Source organism: Euphorbia lathyris, chromosome 4 (assembly GCF_963576675.1).
Source record: "Euphorbia lathyris chromosome 4, ddEupLath1.1, whole genome shotgun sequence".
Classification (NCBI taxonomy): Eukaryota; Viridiplantae; Streptophyta; class Magnoliopsida; order Malpighiales; family Euphorbiaceae; genus Euphorbia; species Euphorbia lathyris.
The window spans coordinates 74,346,990-74,353,414 of NC_088913.1; positions in this window are offsets into that span (position 1 = coordinate 74,346,990).

Genomic DNA, 6,425 nt, shown 5'->3' on the forward strand with positions numbered 1-6,425 from the left:
TAGTAACTCTAACGGATGTTTAGTTGAGACAATGTTTTTACTATGAAAAGATTGTTTGGTTTGTTTTCCAGCTTGGCAAGCGTGGCATAGTTGATTTTTTTGGAATTTAAGTTCAGGCAGTCCCTCAACCAATTGCTTTCTTGCTAATTTGGCCAGGAGGTCCATGTTTACATGACCAAGTCTCCTGTGCCATAGCCAGAAATTTTCTTCCTTTGTTACTAAGCACACAGTTTTTGAAAACTTTTTCTCTAAGTCTAGCATAAAGACATTATCTATCCGAGGGGCAGTTAAGATTAACTCATTAGTTTTACCCTCGTATATTTTACATCCAGTAGCATCAAATATAACTTTTCTCCCATTGTCACATAGCTGAGCTACGCTGAGTAAGTTATATTTGAGTCCGCTGACTAGGGAGACAGATTCAATAGTAGGGTTACCTCCGACGGTTCCTGAGCCTACTATCTTACCCTTCTTGTTGTCTCCAAAACTTACACTCCCTCCTCGTTTACGTTCAAACGTGATGAACTGAGTTTCATCACCCGTCATATGCCTTGAGCATGCGCTGTCAATATACCACATCTTTGACTTTTCGGCACATCTCAGGCTTACCTGCAGTGTAACTAGTTATTTTTAGGTACCCAATTATTTTTGGGTCCTGACTTGTTAGGTGCAACAGGTATAGCATCATATTTTATTTTATGGCGGCATACATGGACAGTATAGCCATTCTTTCCACAGAAGTCACAACTGACCTTCTGTTTAGGATTTTTTACTGACTTGTCAGCACCCCAGTGCTGAGCGTGCCAGCACACTTTAGTAGTGTGTCCTAACTTCCCACAAAAGTCACATTGGACTTTTCGCTGGGGATTTCGTCTCTGCTGAGTACTTTGGTACTGTGTACCTTGATACTGAGTTCTCAGCAGAAAATTGTTTTTTTTGGAACCTTTAATTGGTTCTGAATGGTTGTGACATCCTTCCTCAGTTTCTTTGAAACTGACTGGACTTCAGAGACAGACTCATGAATGATTTTCATATTTTCATGCAAAACTGAGTTGTCTTGAAGAAGGTATCTGAGGTCACTCAGTTTGACCTCTTCTACTTCATCACAGCGCCGGCTGAGTGCTTTAATCTTCCTGTTACACTTTTTAACAAGTGTATAGAGATCACTCAGGGCGTTACCCATTTCATTTCTGAGTTGAGAGAGTGAGATTACCTCATTAGATTGCTCTTCATTATCTGACTCATCAGATTGGTCAGCATGCTCAGAAATGCATGGCTCAGCAACTTCGTCAGCCATAAAGCATATCTTCGCTGACTCGGTGGCCTCAGTTTCTGTTGATGAAGATTCATCACTCACTCCAAGTAGCCACCATTGCCTTCTTCCCACTTTTCTTGTCTTTCCTCAGCGTGGGGCAGTTTGACTTAATATGGCCATCTTGGTGGCACTCAAAGCATGTAATGGGCTTTGAGCTGTCCTTTCTGTATTTGCTATCGCTTGAGTCAGCCTTATACTTATCAAACTTTTTGTAAGGCTTTTTGGAATATTTGTCGTTCTTCCTGAACAGCCTCTTCATCTTTCTTGTGAACATAGCCATCTCCTCATCATCAGTTGAACTCCCGTCAGTGGAGTCAGCCTTCATGACAAGTGACTTCTGCTTCTTGTCATCAGATTTTTCTTTCACCTCAAAGTTTTTCATGGATATCTCATGGGTCAGCAATGAACCGATGAGTTCGTCATATTTGTAGGTGGTTAAATCCTGAGATTCCTCAACTGGTGTCTTCTTTGCTTGCCAGTCTTTTGGAAGACTCCTGAGTATCTTTTTGACTTGTTCTTCCTCAGTGAAGATTTTTCCAAGTCTCTTGAGCTCATTAATGATGTTGGTGAACCTTGCGTTCATGTCTGAAATGCCCTCATCATTGTTCATCTCGAACAGCTCGTACAGTCTCATTTGCTGATTCACCTTGGATTCTTTTACTTTGTTTGTTCCCTCGTAGGTGACTTCCAGCTTTTTCCAGATCTCTTGTGCCGACTCACAACCTGAGATTTTGTTATATTCTGCAGCATCGAGCGCACAGTGAAGCATATTGATAGCCGAAGCATGGTTTTGAAGCTTCTTAAGATCATCCTCTGTCCATTCAACCTCAGCTTTAACAACTGACTGGCCAGCAACAACTTTCACAGGTACAAACGGGCCTTGGACTATAGATAGCCAGGCACTCATGTTTGTAGCTTGAATGAAGTTTTTCATCCTATTCTTCCAAAAGGTATAGTTTGACCCGAAGAATAGGGGAGGCCTGGTAATGGATAGCCCCTCAGGTAATATCTGAGTTGTCTGGTTTCCAGGGAGAAACCGAGTGCTGTTTTCGCCCATGGTATGGATCAACTCAAGGTTGTTAGACCTTTAGTAATGAGCTTTTAAGCTCTGATACCACTTGTTGGTCCCTTGTAAGGTTGCCAAGGGGGGGTTAGGAACTATTTTACCTTTTTTTAAAATAATTTGGGCAGATTTCTTTTCTTTAAGAAAAGTTTATCTAACAGCGGCGTTTAGCACTCAGCAAGACACTGGCTTAGTCAACTAGTGACTAGGACAGCTTCGTTGCTTAGGTTAGGAAATAGCACTTAGAGTCTATTCCTGAACCTTCTCGTTGGTAGCGCACAACTCAGCTTGACCTCTTTTACTTGGTCAGTTTTAGTTTGTTTTAAGAAAGCAGTGTAAATAAGGAGTTAAGGTTTAGAAATACTTCACTCAGCAGATTTATCCAGGTTCGGCTTCTTCTAAGCCTACGTCCTGTCCCCGGAACACTTCCGAGATTTCAAATCCTCTACTGAGCTCTTTAAAGGTAGAGCCTCAAACCTTTTACAATATCAGCAATTGAGTATGACAAGAGTACCTTCCTCTATACTTCTACTCAATCCTAATCTCTCCGCTGAGTACTTAAAACCGAGTACTCAGCCTCTCCTTTCTACTTCTAGAAATGATAAAGATTTTGTCCTAAACAACAATTGCTAGAACACCTTAGATGATTGAAAAACAATCACTCTAGACTTTTACACAAATGAATAGACTTTGTAGTGTAAGAATTTTGCTTTGCTTCTGATGGAGAACTTTTGTATACGTTTGGTCAGCGTAAAGGCTTTTTGCTCAAAGTTCTCAATAGAACGTGGATTCTGAATGCTCTATTTATAGAGAGCTATGAGAGCTTCTGGTTATTTCGAATTTCGAAATAACCGTTGGAGGGAAACGGCTACAAGTCGTTTTCACTGAGTCTGCCATCAGTTCTCTTTAGCCAATCAGATTCTAACGTCTTCTGTTCTTCGATCAGTGTGACAGTATGTTCCTCCATTTTGGGTAATGTCAACCAGACAGCTTGCTGTGTCTTCTGGTTTTTACTTAAGGAGGAAATACTTTGTCTGGAAGCTGTCTTATGGTCATCAGCTGTCCTGTACGTTTTGTCGAGACAGCTCAGCAGCTTCATACCGAAGTTGTCTACGTGGATCTTCTCGATCCTTCTTTTCTCAGCATGCGTCTCATTACTTCAACGGCAACGTTTTGAAGACACGCGGGCTGAGTGATCTTGGGTTTGTTTGACTTGGGCCTTGACTTCCATATAGGGCTTGAGCCTTATGATCTTTATGTCTTATGATAAATTATAAACTCAACATTGAACAAACACATTAGTAATAATAAGCCAAAGCATTTAAACTTAGTGTGTTGTAGAATATTTACTTTTACTTAATTAATTTTGTCAAATCAAAATCTTGTGGAAAGGTGTTTCAACAGAATCCACACCAGAAATACCTCTAATGATTCTTCCAACAACTCATGTTTTTCCAGAGCTTATGATCACCATGAAGTTTGTTAACTCAAATTGGCGACCAAGTTTGCATACCATAATTCTTCTTTTCGCCAGTCTACTTCAACTTTCCTACCATCCGAACAAGTCACGAGGTTTCTACTTCTTAACCTTGTTTATTTATGTAGACTCTAGTTTACCAATGTTTTTTATTATGCGGAAAGAGAGTCATGAAAATAAGAATCTAGACATGAAAACTCATATCCCTCTTGCAGAAATGTTATTGAGCATCTTATTATATGAGGCTATAACATGATTTTGTACTTACAACATAGCCCATAAGACCATTCATGGTCGAAATAAGTTGGCATTGTTGCCAGATTAATAAAAACATAAGAAAAAAAAAAGAAAATGAAAAAACATTTCAGTTTTCAAAATAAATTATTTATGTTCATACTTCCATTTGGTTCATATTCTCTACTTTTGTTTTCACATCTTCTTCATTTGCTTCAAACTCTAACTCACAAACTGAAACACTCCGTTATTACCATTTCTAGATCGTATTTGCAATCTATTAGTTGATTCCGGTTAATTAAAATACCCAGAACCAAGCTTTTGGAAATTATTGATCTCAAAATCATAATTTCCATCAAACAACTGTTCTGGTTAGCTTTTTTCCCAAAATTGATTTCATCCGTCATAAACCCCTTTTTCCTTCAAAACCAATCTCAATTTCTTCGTTGATATCCAAATCATAACTCTCAACTTTCATTTTGTTCAAAACGATTTCCTATAACCTCAATTTTCTCACTCGAAATCACCCCATTGCCATTTGATTTTTCTTACATCGGATAACTCGTGTATTCAAATTTTAAAATGATTCCGACACGTCCAATTTCTCCAATTCGACAAATTCCAATCTGATTATTCTAGAAGTCCATTTAGCTTAGATAAACATTATCCACTCCTCAATTCGAGCCAGTTGTGTCCAAATTAATCATTATTATAGCTTCAAGTTATTTTTCATTATTACGAGCCATTCTCTTGTTGCAAACCATTTCCATACTTTTTTCAAAAGCAATCCGTGATTCTAAAGTACCAATTATCTCAGAACCAAGCTTTTGGTATTTATTTGATCTGAATCAAATTCAATCCCATCAAACAACTGTTCTGAACAACTGTTTTGATCTCAAACCATTCATCGGTCACGAGGTCAAGTTTGTTATTATTTATTTTTGTACAATTATCTCCAATAATTTCGGCGTACATATTGCTTTGTAATTTTCCTGCTTTATTTCTCACATCACCAAGAAAAAAAAAAAAAAGGTTCAAAAATACATTCTTTTGTGTACAAATTTTCAATTCTAGTCAATTTATACACAAAAAAGGGGGGCAATTGTTGGCCCAACAACAACAACAACAACAAAGCCTTAGTCCCGAAATGATTTGGGGTCGGCTAACATGAACCATCATATAAAACCGTGAAATCAAGTCGTGTCAGCGACACAAATTCGCTCCCTCCACTCCGTCCTATCCACTACCATATTTTCCTCAATTCCCAGTAAACTCATATCACTCTCGATCACCCTCCTCCAAGTTTGCTTAGGTCTTCCCCTACCCCTCACCACTACATCCCTTTGCCACTCTTCGGTTCTCCTAACCGGCGCATCAAGCGCTCTACGTCTCACATGGCCAAACCACCTTAGTCAGTTTTCTCTCATTTTATTCTCAATAGATGCGACCCCTACTTTTGTCCTAATTATTTCATTACTCACCCGATCCTTTCTCGTATGACCACACATCCATCTCAACATACGCATCTCCGCCACCGACATCTTATGGATGTGGCAGTGTTTCACTGCCCAACACTCCGTACCATATAACAATGCTGGTCTAATTGCCGTCCGGTAGAATTTTCCCTTCAATCTATTAGGCATGCCGGGGTCACAAAGGAAACCCGTAGCACTCTTCCACTTCGACCACAACAACAACAACAACAACAACAAAGCCTTAGTCCCGAAATGATTCGGGGTCGGCTAACATGAACCATCATATAAAACCGTGAAAATCAAGTCGTGTCAGCGACACAGATTCGCTCCCTCCACTCCGTCCTATCCACTACCATATTTTCCTCAATTCCCAATAAACTCATATCACTCTCGATCACCCTCCTCCAAGTTTGCTTAGGTCTTCCCCTACCCCTCACCACTACATCCCTTTGCCACTCTTCGGTTCTCCTAACCGGCGCATCAAGCGCTCTACGTCTCACATGGCCAAACCACCTTAGTCGGTTTTCTCTCATTTTATTCTCAATAGATGTAACCCCTACTTTTGTCCTAATTATTTCATTACGCACCCGGTCCTTTCTCGTGTGACCACACATCCATCTCAACATACGCATCTCCGCCACCGACATCTTATGGATGTGGCAGTGTTTCACTGCCCAACACTCCGTACCATATAACAATGCTGGTCTAATTGCCGTCCGGTAGAATTTTCCCTTCAATCTATTAGGCATGCCGGGATCACAAAGGAAACCCGTAGCACTCTTCCACTTCGACCAACCAGCTTTAATCCTATGGGCAACATCTCCATCTACTTCTCCATCCGTTTGGATAATAGATCCTAAA